The sequence below is a fragment of the Dinoponera quadriceps genome, unplaced genomic scaffold, assembly GCF_001313825.1.
Source record: "Dinoponera quadriceps isolate SergipeBrazil2010 unplaced genomic scaffold, ASM131382v1 scaffold1245, whole genome shotgun sequence".
In the NCBI taxonomy this organism is placed as follows: Eukaryota; Metazoa; Arthropoda; class Insecta; order Hymenoptera; family Formicidae; genus Dinoponera; species Dinoponera quadriceps.
The window spans coordinates 261,260-286,356 of record NW_014555320.1 but is presented as its reverse complement, the minus strand read 5'-3'; the positions used below and the strand labels follow the sequence as shown (position 1 = coordinate 286,356).

Here is a 25,097-nt window from a genome sequence, read left to right as displayed (position 1 = left end):
AAATTGGAGACATGATGGAGATGATCGAACAAGGATCCGTTTATGTTTCTCACTATACGGAAAGAATGACGTTGAATTAATACAATTTTCTCCAATAGTAGCGTAATTAGAATAAATCTTCTTGATTCAATGAGAAATATCATTAAAACTACTGTGTTATGTTCGGTTTTAACAAATAAAATATTAGTTTCAAAGATATCGCTATTGAATCAAGAAGATTTATTCCAATTACGCGCACTGTTGAAAATCCGATTGATTCAACAGCATTGTCTGCCGTGTGGAATCGTATGTTTGAAACGTTATATATCCAACTAGAACCTACGTAGATCCCCAATTAAAATCCGCAATTATTATGGGAAATTGAAATCCCAATTAGATCGCAAAAATTGTCCACGTTGACAGTTTACGGATGAAGATATGGTAGCTGAGCGACTGACGCGGTAGCTTCCTTACGCGCCTGATCCTGCAATTAACGTTTCATCGCCGCATAATATATCGCTGCTCTCGCAAGAAACCTCAGGCGGATATAATTGTAGCTTTGAGAGTCGCTGATAAAATAAAAGTGAGGTGTCGGTATTTAGAGAACACCACTGAGATCTCTTCGCGGGCGCCGTGTCCTCGAATTTCGCCAAATTCCACCTGAGAAAATTTATAGTCGCTTAAATGAAACGGGAGAGGACACGGAGACGCGCGACTTCACGCATTCCTTCTGTCGACGGGAAAAAATCGTTTTCGTAATTAATATCGCGCTGCGGCGCGCGCTAATACGTTAAACTCCAAAGCTCGACGAGTCCTCGGCTGAATGTCGCATAGGCGCGACACACCGTGGCCTCCACAACCGCGTGAAATATACACCCGGCAAAGTGATTTCCCAAATTCTCTCTCATCGGTGACATCATCCGGACACGTAATGTATGCATCTACGAAACGTCGTTAATCGTTCTTTCTTATGATAATTCGTGCCGCATAAATAAAGCCGTTATTATTAACGAGCCCAAAATAACCGTGGCGCGATTAGCTGACGGATGCTGCATTACACCCGCCGGCGATAAAATGACACTACTACCACCACCACCGTCACCACCCGCCATCCCCGTGGCTAGTAAAAAACCGCGGCAGCGACATGTTAGTATAGCGAGGCCTTTATCATCGCTTTTACGATACGACGCCTCCCGGCTCATCCGCACCCCCGCGCGCGCTATTCAGTGCTCTCAAAAACTTCATTCCGCAGTTTCCAAGATTTCACGATACTCTCTCTCTCTCTCTCTCTCTCGTCCGATCCCTTTCTCTTTTTCGCAGTCCCCTGCGCCCACCCCCGCCTCTCTAGACGTATTTTATTCGCGATGTTCTGCATTATCATCGTTCGCGCGCGCACATAAGAAAGCGTGTATGTGCGTGTATGTGTGTGTGTTTGTGTTTGCGTGTGCATGTCGAGTAGAGACACAGTGACGAGCGCGTGGGCGAAACGAGCAACCGAAGCTCACAAAGTGGACGCATCTCGCCTCGCCTCGAATTAATAAACAGCAACGAATGGCCGCCTACGTCCGCCGCCCTGCTCTATCTCTCTCTCTTTTTCTCTCTCTCTCTTTCTCTCTCCGGCGAGCCGATTTCATCGTGCTGGTAGTCGATCCGGCAAAGCTACAGCTTCCTGCCCTCTCGTCAGCGGGAGGTTTCACCCCCTCCGCCCACCCTCGAATCCAGCGGAATCCACGAACACTTGTGGACCGCCCGCGGCGAACCCCTCCGGAGGCTTCTCGATCCCTCGCGAATCAACAGGATGACGATCGTTACCGATCTCCACGCTGATGGCCCTTCGATTGCGCGAGGATGTCGTAAAGCCGCGACGCGCGAATCAACGCTGAAAACGTTCCTCTTCGCACGCACAGTGTGAAGAATTTCTTTCCCTCGAGGAATGGCGGCGGCTACCACGCCATGAGCGATTTCGGAAAGCGTTACGCGCGCTCTTGTTAGAGCCGAGTTATTTGATTAAATGAAGAGATTATATTATATTTATAAATGTAAAGGTTTCAGCTATTTTTCGGCTCTTACGACTCGAAAACGCGACCAAAAAACAGATAGAGGTAGAATTGCACCTTGACTTGATGTGATATCATTAACTTTAACATAAAATATTAAAGAAAACGTTGAAATTGGAATTATATATATATCTTGCTTCTTTTATATGTAAAAAACGTGTAACAAATCCTGAGTATGAGGTCAGCTGTTCATTTGTACGACTTTGCTAAATGTCCGTTTTGCATATAAATATATAAGACTAATATTTCCTTTGATTTAAACGCTAAATGATGTAATTGCATTCAGGTGTACATAATATTACAAAATACATCGCATAGACATCTTGTTTAATCAGTACATAAAAAGTGTGACAATGAACTCCGGTCTTTGCCTACTCATCGCGAGTGCGAATCCGCGCGCGAATCCTGAAGCGAACGACGGATAAGATTCAGCATGACGCGTCGTCCGCGGAGTAAGTTCTCGATCGATTCGTCGCGAGCTACGGGCGGATTCGATCGACCCGGATCGAGGACAGTTTCCCAGCGTTAATTTTCTGTCGAATCGGTCGCGCCGGCGAGCATGCGTGTGCGCGCGCACACGTGTGCGTGCGTTACGCGTCCCATCGTCCTCCATTAGTCGACGCGCGTTTCATCGAAATTCTCCATCGAAGGGCTATCGCCTCGAGGCATTTCCCTTTGTAGGACACGACGTGGGCGCGCACGCGTGGCGTTGAATAATTAACTCCGGTCCGCAGCGCCGCTTCGCCGTCGGTTTTATCGTAATTATCGCGCGCGGCTCGTGTTCTCGCCGAGACCGATCGTAGATCGTGGAACGATGATCGACGAACGCAAGGACGCGAAGCCACGGAGAAATGGAAAGCGTGCGAGAGTGTGTGAGCGCGCGCTCGTTGCCGCCGTGTTCGCTGTAAAAAGAAAGAGAGAGAAGGAAGAAAAAGAGGAAATATCTACCGCGTGTACCGGCCGCGAAAGGTCAGTAGTTCGAGTCGTTTCTTCGTCACGACGCAGCACGACACACAACACGAGTACTACGCAACGACGGTATTCCGGCGGGTTTCACACGCATTTGGAAAATTAATTTCAGTCATGATGCACGAACGTTCAGAAATGATACTACATATTCGAAATTTCTGATATCACTGTGCTTAGGGAATAGGACAAGCTTTTTGTTCGTGATTGTCATTGGGATGAAAAAATGAAGTAGTGACCGCTTCTTGACGGAACGTGATAAAAAGTTATCTCTCGGACATGAAAATAGTGACCGAAGTGAGATTTTTTGTCAATTCTGGGAGTGACTGAGGTCATTTGAGCGAAAAAGTAACACTTATTCTTACTTTCTCAGGTCTCTCGAAAAATGTGCATAGGACGTGTATATCTTACAAATTCTACAGCAGCTCAGAAAAAAGCGATTCTATCCTGTTGAGAAAAATTAGATGGGAATCCATATATAGGAAATCCATATTGAATATGGTTGCTCCCGTTGAATTTACGGCGAAAACTCAAGTCTTAAGTAACAATCCATATGATTCCCTACATAAATTTTCACACAACTGCTGGATTACTACATGGGTTTATAATACTCCATATGAATTTATACGAGTTTCTTTGGATTTCCGTGCGAATCCATCTGGAAATTTCCGACAGGATAATGGATGCATTTTCGACGATAGCGAATTTTTCATGGACTTGTTAAGAAAAAGTGGCAAAAGGCGCTATGTACGGGGGATTCCTGTCGATGTCAACGCACGCGGGTGGCTACTTCTCGACTCGAAATCGCTCGCATCGCGCGGAAAATCATTATCGCGGTGAGAAACACGGCGTCGTCGGCCGAGATAAATCTGAGAATTGTTTGCAGTCGCGAATACGACATTAAGATGAGAGATCTTCCTCCCGAAGAACGAGCACTAAATCACAAGTCAACACCCCGCGCTCCGCCATCGGGCGAATTACCTCAAATAAATTCCACCTTCCTGCATGTCCGCCGCGTGCGTGATTTTTTCATGTCGATCGATCGGTCGACGGGTGGGGAGAGACGAGCGGCGGTCGTTTTTATATCGAGAGGCGCGCGAGCGGAATCCTTCGGTGATCCGTCGCGTGAGCGCCGAGTCTCGAAATAACCGGACGGAATAAATGGATCCGCAAGCGCGATACGAGCGGACGCGATACGTCTTTCACCTCGGTCGCCCATCATCGCGCATTTGTTTTATGGCATTTCGCCAATAAGCGTAAGATGGATCCCGCCTCGAACCGCGCCGCGGATTCGGCTCATCGAGTTACACATTATTCAAGAAAACGCGCTCGTTCGCGCGCGCGCGCCTGCCTTAAATAATTCTGGACAGCGGGTAATTTCTCGAGCGAGCGAGCGAGCGCCGCTCGTCTCCGTCGCGTCTGCGAGTCGTCGCTCATGAGCGATTCGTCCCCACCCGTTTAATTTATACCTCGGCCGCCCTCCGCTCGTGGAATAGCGTCTTCTCCGTCCCCTTAAAATACTCAACGTCTGAATGTATTATCCGCACGTGTAGTTTGTGTGAGTGCAATCAAGAGACACGCGCGCATCGAGCATCTCTCATTGACGCACGGCGCGTCTTGGGTTTCCCCCGCGCATCTCTCTCTCTCTCTTCGCGCCCCTGAAATATAAATTCTCGCTTCCAGATATCACTATCCGAAATATCCGTTGAATTGTTCGCACGCATGCGCATGATCATAAGATCTTAAGATTTAATACGTTGCCTTTGCAAAAGGGCAGAGTTTTGTATAATATTATTTTTTTTAAACCCTTTAAATTACACCATTAACTGTCCAACTATTTTGGAAATTGTCAAATTAAACGCTCCATCTAGATCTTTGAAATAATGTCCTTTGTTTTACGTCGTACAGTATCGGACACAGTATGCTTTTAATTCTAACACTGGTTTGTATATGTGACAGCGAATATATTATCTAACTTTGTGGAGTTTTTTCATGGTACCTCACCTGCGTTTAAAAATTCCGGCATGCGTACAATTTTACAATTACTTTAAAATGTTTCATTCTACTCTTTAGTTTACTCACAAATTATATGTTATAACTTTATGCTGCATTCTCTGTTTTTCTTAAACTATTGATCTGCTGGATCTGGAAAATATTGTTTGTCAATTACGATTTTCTTGTAATGTATACTAACGGGTTTTCCCGTTAATAAAGAAAAATTACTCATTATTATTATTATTACAAATATTTTATATAGTGTATAGTAATGTAGCACACATGCCTTATATAGTTTCACAAGGAGAAAGAAAATTATGACTCGAACTAGTATAAAAATGAATATTACATATATTTACGAGAATTTTGTTGCGAGTACCTGCAATCTAAACGACTTGCATCTAAACGCTTATAAAATTCCGTATAACAGATTGGAGCTCTATAAGCGATCATTTGGATATATTGCAAATACTTGAAAATGATACTTGGAACCAAATTCCAGTAAATATACGTAATATTAATTCTTATGTTGGATCGTTGCGTAATCAAGAGGTGTCCTGGTGTCCCGTGAAACAGCCTCATTCCTAAACTTACAGGCTTGAAACAACGTAACTGGTTTTTGTTGGGACAAAATGGTACGTAGGAAAGACTCCCTATGAAATATTTTCATCGAAAGAAAGAAAGAGAGAGAGAGAGCGTGTCTCTTTCTCTCGAAAAGCTCGATGTTGAATCCGCGACTCGTTCGATCCGTCCCAAGACGATTCGTCTTTACCTCGACCTTCCACCTTCGCGCACTTTTTCACGGCGTTCTCGCGTCGAGCCGAGTCGAGGCAGCGAAGAAGAGGAACGGGAAGGGGGGGGGGGAGAAGATCTTGCGGCGCGGCGGCGGCGGGATTGCGAAATCGCCGTGGAAATAATGACGGGCGTAGCGCGGTGCGGGGACCAATTTGCATCTGTAATTACCGCGGCGCGCCGTTAATAACTAATTAATGAGAGAGCCTTGCCGGGCTGTGAGCGGCTGACGCAACAGCCGCCTCCGGGCCTAGTGACTGTTAATTGATCGGCGATTAATCAACCTCGTCCCCACCTATTTTTAACCTTTCCCTCCTCCCATCTCGCGTGCCGTCGACTTCTCCTCCCGCTGCCCCTTTCGTCGCCGGGTATCCTCCGGAGAGGATCTCGGGGACTCTCAGGCCGGAATCCTCTCGCTGTCGTCGGGCCTGAAGCCGCGATCGCGAGCGAGGTCTGTTCGAGGAAGCCCGGTCGAGCGTCGATCATCGAGTGGAAACGGACCGCGTGTTTGATGACGATTATCGCGTCCCTGCGGGATTTACGGGCGCGGCCGAGCGCGTTAATTACGCCTCTCTCGCGCGCGCGCGCGCACGGCTAATTGCTCGTCCCGAGCGCCGGCGATTCCATTTTTGTTCCGCGCGCCGAGCGGCCGTAAGCGTTGGCGTGTGTGTGTGGTGTACGCGTGTGTGCGGATGCATATTTTATGAGCGAATAAAGAGTGGAAGTTACGCGACGAAGAGACTACCGAGAGATCGCTCGCTCGTTCGCTCGGCAGCGCGTGCTCGCGCGTCGATGTTTCCTCATAATTTTTCCTCGTCGGCTTGATTAGCGAAATCCCGTGGCGATACCGGCCGACGATAGCAAACCAGTAATTTAGACGGCCGCTCTAACTGCTCGTTTACGTTATCGGCGATCTCTGAATGTGTGTCCCGGCTTCGTATTCCGCGCGATCATAAATCCGAAACCCCTTATGCGCGAAGCGCGAGAAGCGGTGCACGGTCTTCATCGCCGAGCGCTCTTACGAGGGTGCGATACAGCTGGGCTCGAATATAACCGCCTACCGTCTACTGATAGGGAGAAGATACAGGGCCAAAGCTAACCGCCACCACCGCCAACCACTAACCACCACCACTACTACCACTACGGTGCTCATAGACCCGACGTGACATCATCGATTTCCGATCGGGCTGATTCGCGCATTGAACTTGAATCGCGCTCCTGCCGCAATTCGCTCACTGAACGAAGCCGAGAAATAAGAGAACGAGTATTATTTATCTGGGATTAAAGCGCCATAATAAGATGTAAAAGTTATTCTTGAAATATAATATGTATAACAATCATAAAATGGAAATTAATTAAATTAATTAAGATATAATAAGTGGGAAGTGGAGAAAAACTGGTGCCAAAAGAAGAACAGATTGAACTTGATCAATGACGATGTGAGTTTATGAGTAGTTTCATAAATAGACTAGTCTAAAATAAATCTGAAGATCTCACTCTAGAACTAAATAGTTGAGTATCTTGCAAGAGAGAGAGAGAGAGAGAGAGAGAGAGAGAAAGATGGAAAAGAAAGTATTATTTATTTAGCACTCCAGAATATATAATCTCCTTAAGCGCTTGTTAACATAAAAAAAACAATTTCAATAACTTCATGAATAAGAGGGAGAGGGAAAGAGAGAGTGAGAGAGAGAGAGAGGGGGGAAAGAGAGAGGAGGGAAAGAAAGAGCCGCGAGGCGAGGATTCACTACGAGCCGAACTAATCGTCCACTCGGACGCGAACCGATCTCCAGGTGATCAGCGGTCCGTCCGGGCCGCTGTGGTCTCCGCTCTGGCTTTACCTCGTTCGCTCGGAGTCGATTCCGCCAGCGACGAACTTCAGTTACCCGTAACGTCGCATCCTTCCCTCGACAATGTCCCGTCGCATTTTCTGCGGAATAGTCCCGTTTCGTATCACACGTTCACTGACCTTCACTTGGAGAAAACACGTACGAAAGGGAAAGAAACAGAAAGAGAGAGAGAGAGAGAGAGTTCGCGCGAGCGAGGCGGACCGCGTTGATCGGTCTCGCGGAGACCGGTCGACGGAAATCGGCCAGTGCGAGGCCCACTGTTACGCGGGGGTTGGCCACGCGACCACCACGGCGAGGGGGGAGAGGGCCAAAGAGAGTGTCCGAGCGGATTTCCGGTCTCGGAGGTGGCGCTGCCGTCGACGACGACGACGTACGACGACGGTCGGCGACGACGACGACGACGACGAGAAGCGTCTCGCGCGACACGCACACGTGGTGGGGGCGTCTGCGGCCGCTACTACGGCAGAACTAAGGGGTTGTTTGCCCCGTCGCGCGGCTCCGGGGGGTCTCCAACGGCTTCGCCACCCCACCAGCCCTGCTATTTTGCATAGGGCCTGCGCGTCGAAGGCGGCACACACACCGCCACCCACGCTATCTCTCCCTCTCTCTATCCATCTATTTCCCTATCTCTCTTTCTCTCTTTCTCTCTCTCTCTCTCTCTTTCTCTCCCTCCCTTCCTCTCTTCCTCTCTCGCTCTTATTCCACCCTGCACAGTCGTCTCGCGTCTCCCGCGACCCCTCGTTTCACCCCGCCGGTTGGCAGCTCCCTCCCGCCGCTCCTCGCGCACTTCGAGGGGGCACACTTCGATTTGTCGAATCCGCGTTTCGCGGCTCTCTCCTAGCCTCTTCCGCGAAGGGAAAAGAGGTTCGATTCCCTCGTCTTCGTCCTCCTCCTTCTACTTCGCCACCGCTGCCGCCGCCGCGTCACCCTCCGTTGAACCTTCCCCGCGTTCTCCCGCAGCTCCGACGCTCCTCTTTATCTTTCTTCTTCATCCGCGATGCCATGTGTTTGCGCGCTCTCGCTTCTCCGTTCTCCTCGCCCGCTTCTTATTTATCCCGCGGCCCCAGCCTGCGTTGCGCGCGGCTTCGTCCCGGTCATTTCCACCATGGAAACGCCAGAGAGAGAGAGAGAGAGGGAGGGAGGGGCGAAGAGAGCGGGGAAACCTCGTTCGACCTCGGCGGCAGCCCGCGCGCGCACGGGGCCACCGTCGTAAATTGGACGTCGCGTGGCTCGTTATTTCTCACGGAACGTCCGCTAAGACACCCCCGGGGTTCGAGCGTTTATCCCGCGAATATGGAAGATTAAAATAGGGCCGGTGGATGCAACGCCGGTGGACGGAGCGCGACGACGACGAGCCAATATTGCGAAGCATCCGTGGCCCCGATGGAGAGAGAGTTCCTCCACGTTTGTCTCGATGAACCGCGCTTCCCGGAGGCGTTTAACCGTGAGATTAAGCGCGATTATATCGGTTTTGAGTGCCGGCTCTCTCTCTCTCTCTCTCTCGGACTCGTGGATATCGCTCACGATCTGGGAATTAGGTCGACGTGACGAGGCGGGAATGATGCAAAATGGGTGGAGGTGGCGAGGAGTGAAATTATAAATAGGAGCAGCGCCCGCTTTTCCAGATAGACTGTCGAGAAAGTAACGCTTGGTCGCCGCTTGATGCATTTCAGATGTGAGGCATTCGCGCACAATGAGGGTTTCGAATAGAAACCGCGCGACGCCTTGTACATTGTGTTGACGGGTGATGATTCTCCGGCGGAGAACCTCATCCGCTGGAGACACTCGAGAGAGATCACGGGGGGNGGGGGGGGGGGGGGGGGTTAATAACCGCCAACAACCGGTTACAAAATAGCGATTCTTTAAAACGACGCGGCTGAATTTCGCGGCTCTCGCGTCAAAAGCGACGTAACAAGGAGAAAAGAGAGAGAGAGAGAGAGAGAGAGAGAGAGAATGCACTGCACGCGAGAGTAGCGGAGTTCCCGCGGTGAAACGCCGCCTGATTAGAGCCGCGAAGATGACGAGGGAGCTCGCCATTTCCATTTGCGCGGCAACTTCCGCGGGTATTCAAGTCGCCGCCGACGAGACCGGCGGTAATTCGCTCAATTAACCATTCAGGACGGTCGTTTCTCCGGCGGAATCGGCATCGGCGGTGGCCAATGAACGGGCGACGGTTCCCTTTCCCGACGAGCAAAGGGTTGCAAAGGCATGGGTGGGCGAAAGTTAGTTAACGCCTCCGGGTAATTAAGCAAAGTGAGGCTCGCGGTGAGACACCGGGGGCGAGAGAGAAGCTGGTCCACGCTCCACCCAGCCTCCGGGCCGCGAGGACAAGAGTGGTTCAACCCTCCCTACAGAGAGGGCGACAGGTCGGGCTTCATTGGAGGTGGGTTGGTTAGCGCATGTATAATTAGCGCGCAAAGCACCGACGGCGGGCTTCCGGGAGGGGGCGGAAAAGAGAGAGAGTGAGAGAGACAGGGGGCACAGAGGGAGAGAGGAAAACAGTGTCCCGGAGGGGGACAGGGTGGAGCCACCCAGTCGGCGCATGTGCCAGCATCCCTTGGAGCCGGAGGATATAATATATTCATAACGCGCCCGGCCCGACGTTCTATCTCCGCTTCGGTACATCGCTCCTCCGCTCTCTCTCTCTCTCTCTCTCTCTTGCGGCGAGAGAGAGACTCATACTCGATTCAGCGCCAAGACTGACCGCGGCGATTAATCGATCGACGTCGAAATTACGTTCCGCGAGCGCAGCCGGCAGAGAATCGGCAGCCCCTTCCCGCGTCCACCCTCCTTCCCTCCCATTCGGTAAGATAGACGTCGCGAAAATATCCTTCTCGCCGGCGAGAGAGGGATCAGGAACAGCGATCGGACAGTCGTTTGTAAATTTTACGAGAGCGATCGCGTAGGTACTCTGTATTTGGTTCCATACTCGGAAAAAGAATTAGCCATGGTAGCTGAAATCCATCTGTGACAGCTGGAATTTGTCTTCGAAACAGGGACCAGCTAATGTCGTTGCTCCATTTGTAGCTAAATTCGCTTCGAGATTTAGCTGTTATTACTAATAATCAATTCGACCACCACACCGAATGCTTACCGAAGGCTGCTATACATGAAACAGTTATTTATATAAAAAAGCATCTAAGCATTTGGAACGACAAAACACCTAAAACGATGTCACGTTACTTCACAGAATGTACATTAATCGTTTCATCGTCAAAGTGTTTATGTCATGCCATTATATCTGAATACTTAATGTACATCGGCCTTTAATATGCGTTAATTCACCACAAGTCATTTCTTCGCGTGCGAGCGGTGAGTCTGTCGGCGAGGAATAAAAGAAAGACGAAAAGAAGCAATCGGAATGAAATTCGCGAAGGCGCTCGCGCCCCCCCCCCCCCCNCCCCCCCCAAAGACATCGTGTCCTTTTTCATTCGCCGCAGCAAACGTGACGCCACCGTGACGAAGACACAAGTTGATTCCGAGTTGGTTATATTGTATAACGTGCGTGGAATATACAGTTGAATATTCTTTTCCGATAATACACGTCTCCCCTAGCGGGGGCGAATAATGTTGCTCGCCAGTTATCAGCTATAGCACACGCGCTCGTCAAACGGAATTTTTTATCAGGCACGCTTTGTACTTGATAGTCCGCGTTCGTATACTCCACCAATTCTCCGGACTGCGTTTAACCGGAATTGTTCCTCAACCGGCAACTTTCGTATCCCGTCCGTATAAAGAGTCGCAATTTACTGTTTCAGCATCGGTAAGTATCTATCGTAATTGCGGTACGGAACGTCGCGGAACGTCGCGGTTGTAATTGTGTGAGAGACAGGTAATCGCGGCCGGTCAAAGTTTCTCCTTTCTCTCTCTCTCTCTCCGGCAGAAAAACACCCCCGGGGCAGGTGAAGGCGACGGGATCGTCGCCTCCGCGAATCTATCGGCGAGGGGAGGAGGTCGGCGGGAGAAAAAGGAAGGAGATGACGGGAAGAGCGGTGCGAAGAACCCTCCAAGTGTGTGTACCGTGTATTTTGGTCCGGATCCTAGATAACCCGGTGTGCTTTTCCGGATGCTTGAGCACGACACATGTCCCGGCCGGCCAGACTCTCTCTCTCTCTCTCTCCCCGTGTCGTTGGCGGAGGGTTCGTCGACGGACATCGCCGCGGCAGTGGCGGAGAGCGGCAAGGGGAAAACGGAGGAAGGGACGAGCGGGGGTGTGTGAAGAAACTCGGAGGGTGCTTCGCTCCGCTCTGCGGTTCCACCCCCGAGGACACGGTGTCATCAGGCGCAATTAGGGACGAGTCTCGGTCATCAACGCATGTACCGAGGCTCTCTTTCCACGTGTGCGCGACGCATCGCAGCGGTCGTATATGTATGTATGTGTGTGCGTGTGTGCGTCGCCGGGCAACCCCCGGTGACGGGTTTCTCCCATCGCATTATTTCTCTCCTTAATTCCGTTTCATTCCCCTATGAGACGCTCTGCCCCTGCCCTTCGTTCCTCGCCCCTTGCGCTCTTACCGGTGTTCCCGCTTTCTCTCTCTCGTTCGTTCCAGTCCTCCAGCACGAGGCTCGTTGCAGCCGACCACACCAGCGCGCGATTACTCCCGTTATATACGCCTTTGACGCAATTATGCCCCGGCCCTTATGACGTCTCGTTAACTCTGCCAACCCCCCGGGGGGACGCGACATTACCGAAGGCGCTGCTGCCACGGCCGAGGCGCGGGAACGAGAATCGCCACGCTCGTACAACTCCTCGAGATTCAACAGGGCAGTTCTCTTTGAGCAGCTCACTCCGCGACGCCGCCACCCCGCGTGGACGTGTCCGGGATACGGGACTCGTTTCCGCGCGCGGGACCTCGATCGATACATTCCGCGTCAATGATGCGGCGTTCTTCATCGATCCGAGCCTCTCTCCGTTAGTCCGAATATTCGGTGGACGGGGAGAGTTATATATATATATATATATATATACGAGATGCATATCTCGTACGGAAAAGCGCTCCTGCTGAGATCGCTACGGAAAAGGAGGGGGGCGGAGGGGGGTAATTATCAATTCGAACTACACGATGCGATTACTTCGACGCCGCGTCTATCGGGCACTACCGGGAAACCGATCGCACCAGGTGGAAAGACGGCCGCAGGACGAAGGAAGAAAGGAGGCGAATGTAATCCGCGAAATGGATGCGAAGGGAGGCGATCGGTTGGGGGTTCTTTTCGCCGAACAAATTGATCTCGGTAGGCGCAAATTTACAGCGAGCTGCGTGATAAATAAGTGCCCCCGCGTTTCTCTTGTTCCGTGAAAAAGCCGCCGCCGCGCCGCATACGTACGATTACGAACGCAGATAGGCGGTAATTGCACCCGCAACCGTGACATGCTACACTGCAACAATTTCCTGCAGTACAGGTATTTACCGCGATAGAAGGGTAACTACGCGCGACACATCGTGCACGACCCACCGTGGCGATCGCTATAACGATTTATCGCGATTCTCGCAAGCGCCATCCTATCGCTGCGTGCACCTCCCCCTCCAATGTAAAATAATGCCCCCCTCCGATCGATTCATGCCGAGTGCGTTTAATGAAAATCATAAGAATCGGATACCCGGAGCACAAGCGAGACGGGTAGATAAATAGATAATTTATTTAGCGCCGGGATAAGATATCTCGTCGCGGGTGCGATGCAATCAACAGAATGTAAAGCTGATACATGAGAACGCAACAATCATCTGATTTAAAGAATGCTTTAATTAGCGGAAATATGTGATACGGAAAACTTATTAAGAGGGTGCCAAAGTCGACGACGAACTTGATAAGCGATAACGTAGAAGATTTTCAAAACGTTCCCTCGCATAAACACTGACACGATCACGCTACTCTTTTTGTATTTCTCGTATATATCCCGGAGAGCATTAAGATATTATATTCTAAGACGTCGTAGAGACATCGAGATAATGAAACGTCTAATGGATGTCTCTTAGACATATTGTGTGAGTGTAGAGTAGATCTTACGTGAATACAAGTGACAGATTTAAATATGAATGCGATAAATATACGCTGGTCTGTTTTACCATTAACGGAAAATCTATAACCAAGATGCATAAGCATGTTTCTGCAAACTTTTCGTATCATTTTAGACCTCTACACCTCATTGAGAAGATGTAAAAATGTTCTTTGAAATTTGGGGAGTATAAGCTGCGGTATTTCTGCATGAGATAAATATTCACGCTGACTGAGAACTAGAGATGTCAATTTTTAATCGTTTTCGTCACATAATGAGCAACGCTACAATTCATTTTCGCATGTATTTTCATAGTGTAAAACATTTATAACTCTCTGCAACCGATAAGAAAACGTAAACGTTGCAGAAAAAGTCAATATTCTGTCGGACAAGTTTCCAAGTATAGCCTTCCCTTAAAATGAGATTAATAAGATTGCTGACGGATAGATTAATCATCAATAGAGAACAAATATGACGAGAAAACAAGATCAAAAACAGAATCAATCGCATAGGTCAAAGAAAACGGTGAAAAATAGAAAGAGAGAGAATTCCGCACAGCGTGGTTCGTTCAACCCTTTCGCTGATCGCGCAGGACGCGCGACAATCCCGCGGGGTAAATACCGTAAGCAATGTANGGGGGGGGGGGGGGGAGATGAGAAAAAGACAAGCGGGGAGGGATCAAATTTAAATAGACAAGGATTGGTCGCCCTACAATATCGGAGAAGAGGCCCGTGCGTAAAATTGCGAAAGTTAATAATCCCTGCGCTGGCTGCCGCCGTCGCTGCTGCCAGGGACGTAATAAGCTGCGAGTTTAGCCCGTGTGCAAGGGCGAGCCGGCAACATTCTTTCGCGCTACAGCACACGTGTGCCGCACGTGTGTCACGTACGTGTGTGTGTGTGCACACTATGTGTACGTCGCGGCCGTGCACTCCCGTTAACGTGTGCTTGTGTGCCTCTGTGTACGTTTGCACGTGTGCATACGTGTATTCACATGTGTGTGAGTGTTCGTGCCCTAAGGGTAGAAAGGGACGCGCTCGGCCGAGGCTCGATGTTTTTAATAAGCGGTCGACCTGTAGCACGTACTGGATATTACCGCGACACCCCCACCAGGGCGAGGCCCTTACGGGGGTTCCTCCGTTCTCATGCTATGCCCTGGCCGAAGACCAGCGGAGATGGTGATGGTGGTGGACGCGGGACGAGGCGGGCAGCCGGCGGAAACGGTGTACGTACACACACAGTGGCCTCTAATTAACTCACACCGACCTGGCCCCGAAGGTGGCCGCGCGCGCTGTCCCTCGTCGAAAGGAGACGAAGAATCACGAAGGTCGCGCCCGCTTTCGCGACTTCTACGCACGGTCGATGTGGCGAGCCGCTAATAGCCCGTGGAAAATTTTTCGCAGTGTGACGCTGGCAATTCCGCTGTCGGGAGTTCGTGACGTCGATCCTTCTCGCGGCGGACGCTCGAACGTGATTATGTTAACTGGGGAGGGAGCCGCGTCAGTCTGTTTTCACAGTTTTCCCCTGTTTCGCAATCTGTTGCATCTCATCTGTTAATTTTATACGTGCGGAAAGAAACGTCCGCTCGACAAAGCGCGGATACGACTCGTGTTTCTGAGAGGAACCGAGCTCGCGGAAAATTTCTTGGAATCTATTTGAGATTTAGTCCGATTTTCTTTTCTCCTAAAATAACCGTGGATTCCGGTTGGGAAATTTGCAGGTTCTTCTTAGAAACGTAATGTTTCAAACGTACGGTTTTTGCGTTAAGTTTTTGGTTATAAGAACCTAATTTGTTTTTACAGCCGGCGATGATAGCCGCACGCGGCAGTGCACGGCGAGTCAGTATCGCGAAAAAAAGGTTTCATCTCATGTTTGGGATAAGAACGGGATTCCCAGTTGGTATCGTAGCAGAATAATCGATTTTGGGGCAACTTTGAGTATTCTAAATTCGGAATTTATGCTGCATATGAGAAAGTCTGGGAGAATTTCTATGCGGGAATTAAGCGCACCGACAGGCATACTGTTAATGAAAATTGGAGAATAATCGTCTGTACTTGGTCCTTCGGGAGAAACTTACATGAGCGTCGCTACGCTCCCAGTCGCAAATACTCTCCCCTCCCCCGAAGCAATACCTCTTTTTATCTTTCGCCCCTTACATGTCGCCGCTTCACCAAAGACGCACGAGCTATCGATCGGCCAATTCTGAGGAGCGTGCGAACCGTCGCGCGTGCTCTCGTCCTGTACTATGTATACCGAGCGGAATCTATCGCGACGACCGCTCTAGGATGGAATACGAGATACGAGGATATGAGATACGGACGTTTGATTCGGGAAATAAAAATTGAGTTGGACGCGTGAACTGGTTTTGCAAGTAACCCGATAGCTTTGTACATGTCAAGTCCAAATAATGTCGGATTACATTTGCCATGCTCGAAATATCAGGAACGTTAATATATGCAGCGTGACACGCGCGCACGCAAGTTTAACGAAATCATACGGAAAATATATTTTCGACTTTTCCCCCGAAGAGTGAGATATATTTGCATGCGCATACTTTTTTCGCGTCAAATATTTACGTGTTCATGTGCGCCTGTCGATATTTTAGCCAATCAGACGGTTTCTAAGCCGCTGTTACAGGCACTTTCAATAAATAAAAGTGAGTTGACAATACGGATCATTATGTTTTACAATTAATTATTTACAATATACGACGAAATATTAAAATAGGTATATCGCGCGGTTGATTATCCCAAATGGCTGAAATTCAACTCACAATCGGAAAATACGTGAGGACGAGGGAAATTAATTTATTTTCCGGCGTTTGAATTCGCGACGCAAGCCGTAGGTGCTCAGTCAGGACGGCACGGCCCTGAACTTTAGTCGCGATTAGATCGCCGTAAATTGCAATGTGGTGCACGTCGGGCATATCCATTGCCAATGTCCGAGCATTTCCATTGAATATTCTTTTCATGAATTACATACCTAAGAAACGTCCTCGCGCCTCCGTCGCGATAAAGCGTGACGAGAACGCCAGATACGAATGACCGCGCGCGCTAATGTATGTTTGCACTCTAATCACGAGTGGGGGTGAACGGAGCCATAAACGAAATATATATCGAAGCGATCCCGAAATCACGGTGTCCTCGTTAGTGACGTTCACAAAGGACGATTAAACGGCCAATGTCGCTGAGTCGACGGTGTTACAAAAATATCTCGCGTCTCTCGCGCGGCGTCGCGTTCCGTGAGCGAAAGACGTCCCCCCTTAAACTTCCTCTCGGCACACTTGTTTTTCACAATCTACATACGTGAAATTAAAAATTCGTAAATGAATTCCCGAAATCGTTAGATTAACTCGGCCCACCGACGCCGCGATCGAAGGACGCCGGTCGCTATTCCCGACTGCATTTTCCTTCCTTTTTCACTCGCGTCGAATTCCTGTAAGTATAATAGCAGCGCTTGAAATCGAGACTTTTGCACAGGTCATTGACAACGTGGCTGTCATCGCACGGTCGTGTTTTACATACGATATGAGTATCAACATTAAGCCGCCGCTAATATACATACGCCGCGACCCGCCTCTAATCTGCACTCTAATCACGATTGTGATGAACAAAGCGCGTGGTTATCTAAAATCGAACTTTTCTGTCGGCCACTGACAATCGACTTATCAGCCGTGTCAAACGTTCGACACGGAATACGATTATGAACACTGAGTCACGGCTTAATCATAAAGCCGATTTGTTTGTAAAGTGTTGCAACCGAGCGAAAAACGACGGAGCGAAAAAGGAAGGGGGGGGGGGGGGNAAAAAGGGAGGGGGGGGGGGGGGAGAGAAAGAGATAGGACAAACGGTAATTATTACGAGCAGCGACCTCAAATGACTATGTAATTAATAACCTCCGTATCTGGGGAAAACGAGTTGACACAGTGTCACGAATAAATTACATTCTAGCGCAAAATATATATATATATATATAACATTGTAATAAAAGACACGCTTTTATTGCAAGCGACGTGCGACTTTCGATTACTATCGATTATACTTAGTCTTTCTCTTGTGTTGTTGCGAAGATTTTAAAAATGTGTGTACATGAAAAATATTATATTGTATGTTATTTGGTGTGTCCATATCTTGAATATAGTTCCGTTATTTGGTCGCCGTACAAGAGTGGACAATCGATCCTTCTTAAGAGGACAGTACAGATTTCTCAGAAAGGCCAGTTTCTTAGGTAAACTTATGTCGATGATTTGTCACGAGTATGAACTATCAAAGATTGGTTTATTAATCTTAAATGAGAGAGGGATTTCAATGAATCTTTCTTTATTTAAGATTTTGAGAAGTTTTGTTGAATATCCCGGGTTATTACAGTTATTTACACTTAATGTTCTTTTTAAGATTCAGATATTTTCCACCTTTTCATGTATTATATCGCACTCTTTACGGCAAATTTAAACCAATAAATAGGTTATCTTTGTTAGCAAATACTTATTATAAGTCAATACATATTTATTATATGTCTTTGAAATTTTTTAAGTTAGATATTATAAAAGTACGTTGAGCTCCGATGTATTACTTGCGCTTGAACTTATATATTTATAATTTTCATTTTCAATCTTTTTTCTTTCTATATAAACATTTCTCGTTCTTCTGATTTTTATATCTTTTTGATATTAAGTATTATGTAGCTAAAATAATTTATATATATAAATAAATGAATGTAATGTATTATATAATTGAAATAATTTGTACTGAAAATAATTTTTTCCTTCTCATTGACAATGAAATATCACACGTTCGTCGAGAAAGTGAAAGACGAGGAACGAGCCCTCTCTCTCTCTCTCTCTCGCTTCGATCCGTCTTTCGCCAAATAATATTTCCATTTCGCGCGAAGACTCCTTCCCTTCCCTTCCTGCCGAAAGCCCCGAGGAATTCTCTCGGTTCGCGGGAGCGCCGTCGAATCACTCGCAGCGCACAGCCGGAAGCGGAACCGCTACAGATCCGCTACGCGGCCGATCGATGGCCGCCTCCGATTAGGGAAGTGCTACGGATTTTTCCGGGTGTAATCGCGCCTTCATCAAGCACACTCTGCTGTATTACATTAATGATATTGATTCGGAGAAACACAATCAGCTCCGAACCCTCTTCCTCCGCCGCTGCAGACCCACCCCCCGACTATCACTGTGGCCGTGTATTCTGTGTACGTGTGCATGAATATGTGTGTGTGTGGGTGCTATTTCACGAACACGCACACACAAAAACGCGAATAAAGTAGCAAACGCGCGGCCTCTCCGCTCTTTCTATGTACCTTCATTAAACAGCAGAAACGAAGCATTCCTTATTAATATCGGGCCAAGGTTGTTTTTCGCCGGTCTCTGCCTCACCCGCTCTTATTCCCTCTCTCCCTCTCACCCTACGCGCGGCAACCCCTCATTTACACACTAATGCTCTATCTTATTTTCCACGATACCGCGTAGATCTATCGTTTGATACTTAGCTCGTCGTGCCTGGCTCAGCGATTTTGCGCGGAGCAACGAGATAAAGAAACTACTTATCGTGACGCGGTGGAGAAATTTTTCGGATGATATAATCGCCGCGCTCTGTCAAAATACAGGGTATATCTGAACTTTACCGACAAATTTATAGGGTGGATTCTATGTTAAAGAATAAATACAAAAATCTGGGTAAACATACGTTCGTAAAAGCTTGATTTTGAGATATAACCTTCAGATGATGACAACGACGAAAGAAAACGTGTCGAGATAAGAGGGTTAAGAATGTTAATGCAATACATTTTCCCCCTGATTTTGAAAATAATATCTATCAATTTTTATATTTTTAAATATTAACCAAAGAATCAGCCATTATAACGTTGGTATCACTGTTGAAAATTTCCAGGTGAATTCCTACGAATATCCAAGGAAATTTATGTGAATCTATGAAAGATATTAAAAATCCATATAGGAATCCACATAAATTGTTCCCGAATCGAAATTTTTAATTTTACGTTTAAATTTTTAATTTTAATTTTAAGTTTTCAAGTGAAGGAAATGGGAATACATTTCTATTTGTGGTATCAAAAGAGCACAATAAATGCTCTTTTAATACTGGAAAGGGAATTTAGTTTTCCTGAGTCTAAATTTTAGTTCTACCTTAAATCTTCAAGTGGAGAAAACGGCAATAACTTCCCTATTTGTAGCACCAAAGGAGTGCAATAGAAGACCTTTCAACATTTAATGTAGAACTAAATTAGACTTAAGTCTAAAATTTCGACTCGGATTACTTAGGACTTTTCTGGCCACAAATCCCCAGAAGAAACTATAAGATTCCATATAGATTTTAAATCTGTTTCTGCTTTTTTTTAAACAGGGATATTATTATTTATTGCGAGTGAAATAAAAAAAAACCGTATTATTTCCTCTTGTCATGGATGCCCACAGATGTCATTTATGCATTAATAAAGAAGCCAGACATTTTGAGTAATTTTTATAACGATATATGTCTAATTCCTTATTTTTGAAACACGATTTAATGAATGAAATATATTTTTTAGAGATTGCGGCAGCTATATCTCAGAAACTAAACGTTAGAGGACACATATTTCCCGAGACATTTTTACTTATTTTTTACGTAGAATCTATCCTGTGAATTTGTCGGCAGAGTTCAGATACACCCTGTATATACAAGAAAGTCTTTGATCGTTTTTTAATTTCTTCCCTTTTTTTTTCCTCTTGTCGGCTCGTCCGATATATTTTTTCTTCTTCCTCTCTTTTTTCTTACGTACGATAATGTATCGCGATGCAATGCGTTCGCGCATTGGTCTCGCAAAAGTTTACGATCTTCTTGAAGCGACGTCATCTCTCTCTCTCTTTCTCTTACTCATACGAGATACGACTCGCCGTGTGAGAGATGAAATTCGTGATGGCTTTATAATCGCGCGGGCGCAACCGGATGTGGATTGCACAGGTCGATAATTGACGGTGTATAATACGATCGCGCGATGCGAGGATACTTTTTCGCGGCATACGAGCAATTCGGGGAAGCGCGCGCACCACACGTGACGCTATAAGAAGTTAATACTATCATTCGCGCTACCGCCATGATTAATTAACCGGCGCGAGGGGATCGGATATATATTTTCACGTATCAGATTGCCGTAATTAATGTTTCTCCCGTTGCGGTTACCGGCGGCGAGTATCCTTCGCGCGGCGCGAGGACGCGCTTTTACATGCATATCTTCGTAAAATATCATTTCCATATTTGAAAAATTATCGGTTGCTCAATGCCGCTTTACAACAGCAATGACATTCGCGCACGTCCGTATTCTTCTAACAGGTTTAATTGCCGCAGTCCCGATATCGATAAGCGACATTAATTTGATCGCGCGCGCTTATTCATGCCGCGACGGCGGCCATTACCAATGCTCCGCGATCGTACTGTAAAATACGGACGACGTCATGGACAAACACTCATAGCGCGATATGATATGTTGCACTGTGAGAAATTCGTGTCGCGGAAAACGTCTCAATGCAATCCGTAAATGAATCTCTCCGAGTAAATAATAAAGTATCTGAGAAACGTCGTAAATCTCGCGCGCTGGTTCGCGTCATAAAACGCGCGTCCGTGCTTCACCTCGTTGCACAAGTGGAGGAGAAAGTTCCCTAAATCAGAGTCGCCCGTATATCCCATACCAAAAAATCGGACCGCGGCATCTCGCGATATTAAATCAGGAAGGAAGATGCCGTGAAAAATTAAATGCGACGAGATGCGCCATTGATTTAGTCGCGATTCGCCGAGTGGAAAATTCGCGGGGGAGAACGAATCGGCTGCGCTGTTGCACGCTGAGTGACGATTAAGAGAACCTTTGTCCCTCGATCGAATCTGTAAAAGATAAAAAAGCTTCGAAACAAGATAACAGCGCTGCCATCCAGTCACCGGAACAAGAAAACATTAATATATAGCGAGTCCTTTTCATAGTACGGTTTGAAAGCTCATAACATGAAAAGATCAAGGTAACGATACAATAGTATGCTTTCGGGTCAGTTTTATTAAGAGAGACGACAAAAAAGTACATATAAGTCTAAGAATATTGATGATATTTAATAGCACTGAAAAACCCGTGTTTTGGTTCTTAAAGGTCCGATACTCTTTCTTTCAATTGATAAAGTTAGAGATTAATTCACTCAAGCATTGACATAGTATCAAGTGATTAATTCAGCTTAGAAATGCGACTGAGCGCTGCTTAGGGGCCTCTCGAAGATGCTTCTCGCCCGGCCCGATTTTTCCTGCGATGTTTCGAAAGGCGATATCACCGGGTCGAGAAGCCAGAGATCGCAAAGGCCGATTTTAAATGCGAATGCTGTGTGCCGAGAGGCGAGAGAGGCCGGTGTCGGGGCCCCGACAATTCGCGGAACGATTAATCATATTAATTGCACGTAGCCGGGCCTGGCCGCCGTTCGGCGGGGCCCCGCGAAGTTAAGCTGCTTAATTATAAATTGTAATTAGCGTTCGCGCGGCCACGTAGCCTCGATTAATTAACGGACTGTCCCACCCCTCCCCACCCCTCGACGCTGCGGGCCATTAATTATTAATTGCCCGGACGAGCAGCGTGCATCCGGCTGTCCTAAGCGACACTTCGTATTCTCCCTCTTTCTTCCCCCCCTTCTCCTCCCATATCTCTCTTGAATCTTGTCTTTCCATACGCTGCACGCATGCCTTTTGTTCTTGCTCGCTCTTCGGTTCTCGCTAGCGAACGCGGCTGCAGAATCGGCAGAAACGCGGGGAAATTCCGCGTCCACCTCGCCCACCAGGGTTGATCCTGGAATATTGACTCGCGTCTCTGAGACGAACATATTTTTTACGAACTCTTCCTCTCCTCTGTTTCTCATCCTGCCGTTTCTTAATCTGTTTTATATTATATATTTTATTATATTATTAATTTGGTTGCAGTAACAACAAACAATTTAGTTGAAACCGAATCTTTGTAGATGTTACCAAATCCTTTATTTCAATGAAAATATAAGTGTCACGTCAGAAAATGTATGAGTTCTCCCGTTTTAATCACTACACGTTTCCAAGATGTAGGACAGCGCTGTCATCCAATCACCGGAATAAAAATGTAAATAAATAATGACTGCTTCTTGGCGGAAAAAGTGACAAAAGTGACTTCTCAGATATCAAAGCAGTGGCCGAAAATGACATTTTCAAATTCTGAGAATAACTAAAGCTATTTAAGCAACGAAATAACATTTATTCTTACCTTCCCAGGTTTATCTTTGGTTAACTCAACCTACAACGAGCTTCTTTTCACCGTACAATCGAAAAGGTCGTATAGCAAGAAAAAACAAAAGACACGAATGACACAAGTAAGTTTTCCGAGCAGTTTTATTACGAGAGACGGCAAAAAATATATACAGAACGTCTACATTTTATAAATTAAACGGCAGCTCGGGAAGAAAATGACTATAGTGACTTATTTTGAGCGACATTGAGTTGAAATTGTGTGTAACGTGTCAAGAGAAAGGAAGACGAAAGGGACTGGATTTAAACGACTGGATGGCAGCGTTGCGTAGGGGCACGAGTAAAGAGTAGGGTGTTCCAGGGTCAAAAGTCGGAATCCACCGTTTCATTGGAGACGCGTCCGAACTTAGTTGAGCTCACGAAGAGCGAGGGACTCGCGAGACGGCATATAAAGCTGAAGAATCTCTCGAATCTCGGATTTCAGGATCGCGCGACCGCCGGATCGGAGGGTGAATTGGTGGGTGGGTGGGTAGATGAGCGCACGGGGGTTTAATCTAAGTTGATAAACTTTCTCGCGGGCACTCCGTAATTTGCGGTACACGTATATACTCTCGCACGATACCGATATACCGTATCCCCCTTCGCGCGTGATCTACGACGGCCGTAACCATAATAATAGGAGGCCAGGATCAAAAACGACCAATTAATGACGTACACTTGCCAGTTGAATCTGATGTTCAATTACTCTTGCGTTGCTCCGAGCCGCGCGCGCGCTCGCTCGCTCTCGCTCGCGGAGCCTTGGCGTTGGAACAATGAGGATAAGAACGTGTTCTTAGCTCGGTAATGTTTGACTCCTCCGCTCTCGAAGGTTAATGCGATCGGCTGATGACTTGCTCGCGAGACACGGTGTAGATTAAAAACCTATATAACTGCGGGCCGACCTACACCGAGAAAACGATCTCGAAAGTGATACTATAACACGCGCGCGCGAGAGATCGCTAAGGAATAATTTATCGCGGCCGTGTTGTTCTGTTACCGTCCCTCGCTCGCGCTTAATAACGACGTGCACGCGTGTGTATGTGTATGTTTTTATGTGAATGTATATTTTAAAAATCGCGCGTCGCTGACGCACGAGTGTCGAAACTATCATTACAGATAATTACAGGAAGAATTTAGACAATTCAAGTCGCAGAAAGGAGAGAGAGAGCTCGATAGGATATTATACAGGGTGCCCCAAAATTCCCACGTGCACATGGTATACGGGGAGATTCTTTTCCTTAGCGAAAACGTCAGGAAAGGTTATTTATGGTGACTCTTCAGTTTTCAACGTAATACATTTCTGACGCTAAGCCTCGGATTAAAATTCTGTACGGTAAATAATGCTGTCGAATCAATGGAATTTCTAACAACACGCATTATTGGAATAAATCTTCTCGATTCAATAACGATATCACTAAAACTAATACTTGAATTGTTGAAATAATACATAACATAGTAGTTTTCATAATATTTACCATTGTATCAAGAAGATTTACTCCAATTACGTTGGGAATTGATTCAACAGCACTTTTTTTGCGCGTGCTCAAGTAAAGTCTACTTGAAATTGACCGAAGAAAATCTTGCTACCCATTCGCCCGAAGCTTACCCCGTGGAAACTCCCGTTTTCTCAAGCTTATTCCTCGGACGCTACTGTTCGAACGCGATTTCGGTAAAGGAGGAACTTACTTCTTCCGATATCAAAGATTTCCCCGCATGCAGGAATTTTGGAACGATCAATATAACACGATGATATCAATCGGCAAAAAGAAAGGAAGCTTCATTCGCAGAGCCGCTGGCTGGATAATTTGCATCCGCGCGTGACACGCAATTAAACAAATGACGCCGAAGAATACCTCGGGGCGGCGTTATTACATTCTTACGTCACGTATCGCACGATAATCGACGTTATTACCAGAGTGCGGCGAAATCCGTGCTCGCGCGATATTCGCGCGCCGATTCGGCATCGCGTGGAAACGCGGCTTTCGGCGCGGAGTACCACGTATTCCCGGCCCCGTTAATATCGCTATTATCAATAAAAAAGGGCGGACAGGCGAGCGGGCCGTTTACATCGCGATCGTTTCGTCCGCGTCGAATTAAGGCCCCCATCAATTAGAAAGTCCGGCCCGGCGCGCGGTATCTCGCGAGATCGCGATATCCTCGCGCCTGCGGCGGCGAGAGGGCCCCCCCCCCCCCC

General features: G+C 47.3%; 1 protein-coding gene across 3 annotated transcripts in view; it reads right to left on the bottom strand.

Annotated features, from left to right (window-relative positions):
* LOC106743815 (zinc finger homeobox protein 3-like) overlaps window positions 1-25,097 on the bottom strand; it is a 406,062-nt gene that overhangs the window by 304,853 nt on the left and 76,112 nt on the right. The gene's annotated exons all lie outside the window — the stretch shown is intronic.